Source organism: Dipodomys ordii, unplaced genomic scaffold, assembly GCF_000151885.1.
Source record: "Dipodomys ordii isolate 6190 unplaced genomic scaffold, Dord_2.0 Scaffold58, whole genome shotgun sequence".
NCBI lineage: Eukaryota > Metazoa > Chordata > Mammalia > Rodentia > Heteromyidae > Dipodomys > Dipodomys ordii.
In genome coordinates, this window is record NW_012267274.1 from 9,132,209 (window position 1) to 9,133,730 (window position 1,522).

The following is a 1,522-nucleotide window of genomic DNA, read 5'->3' on the forward strand; positions in this document are numbered from 1 at the left end:
AACCAACCTCATGTGGACCCAGTAGTTTCTCCTCCATTCTGAAAAAAAGGAAATAAAAAGTGATAGCAGCCAGGGGGCTGGTGGCTCACTCATGTAATCCTAGCTACTCAGGAGGCTGAGATCTGAGGATTGCGGTACAAAGCCAGCCCAGGCAATAAAATCCGTGAGACTCTTATCTCCAATAAATCACTAGAAAACCGGAAGTGGCGCTGTGGCTCAAACGGTAGAGCGCTGGCCTTGAGCTGAAGAGCGCAGGGACAGCGCCGAAGCCCAGAGTTCAAGCCCCACGACAGACCAAAAAAAAAAGTGATAGCAAGAAAACAGTCAGAGCCTAGGAAAAACTAAGTTCCCCTTTACTGCTCTAGCAAAGCAACTGGCAGGCCCTCATAAGAAAGCAGGGAGCCTGCTCTGAAGGCCACAGAGCTATTCTCTCCAGATCCCAACTGCAGTTGCTGGGACCCCTCACACCTTTCTCCACACCTAAAAAAGAAGGATGCTCCCATCTGCTCTGGAGGGTGATTGTGGGGACGGGGAGATTGAGGAGGAATAATATTAAAGGATCTGTACTTGGAAACAATCCTGTAAGTGATAACAAAGTTCATTTGAACATGTCAGACTTTTCAGTTCCTACCAAGAAATATTTTTTTGAGTAGCACTACACACAAGAATTAAAAGTAACTTCAAATGCTGTGACTATGTATTTAAAGAGTTCTGTTCTTATGCATAATTAGAATGCTGGCCTCTCTAGAGCCCACTGATGCTGCTGTTTTTGCATGGACGAACCTGTGCCATGAGTTGGCAAACTCTCTTGTCAAGCCAAATGTATCACACAACCTACTTTTTGTTAATAAAGTTTTATTAGAACACACACAAAAAAGAGTTCTGTTCTCTTCCTATTCCTAAAGTAAAAGGATCCTGACTAATGAAGAAAATAGACGAGCTAAAGCTGGGGTTAGGGGGACCCATAATCCTCACAGAGGACCCTGGCTTGTCAGCCCTGAGGGCAGGGCTGCATGATGGCTGTAGACTCCGGTCACTCTTACCGCCTATGACACCCAGCCATGGACCTCGACACATTCTTGTTTCGCCCCAACACAAATATTTTGATATTTTAATTCACTTCAATACAGATCTAAAGCCAAGTGTTTTAGAGCGAGTGTCTACGAGTTAACTAACCGAGGGTTACTTAACGAATAAGGACCAGACACGCAGGATGTCAACCGGGAGTGTCCCGCCGAAGAGTCCACTGAACTGGATGGAACTCGAACTCGGAACTTCGCGCCCAGGGCTCTGAGCAGCCGCTCCGGGTAGGCAGGCCTTCACCGCCCAGCTGCCTGCGGGGGCTTTACCTCCGGCGAGGCGGCCGGACCCCCGTCCCGGCCTCCCCCCCCTGACCCCCTGACCCCGGGAGGGTGGACGCGCTCAGGCCGAGGATCACTGGCCTGCTCCGCAGGGGGACGGCAGAGGCCGCGGCCGCTCCGGGTCAGGAAACCCTGACAGCTCGCGCGCCGCCCGCGGGCCG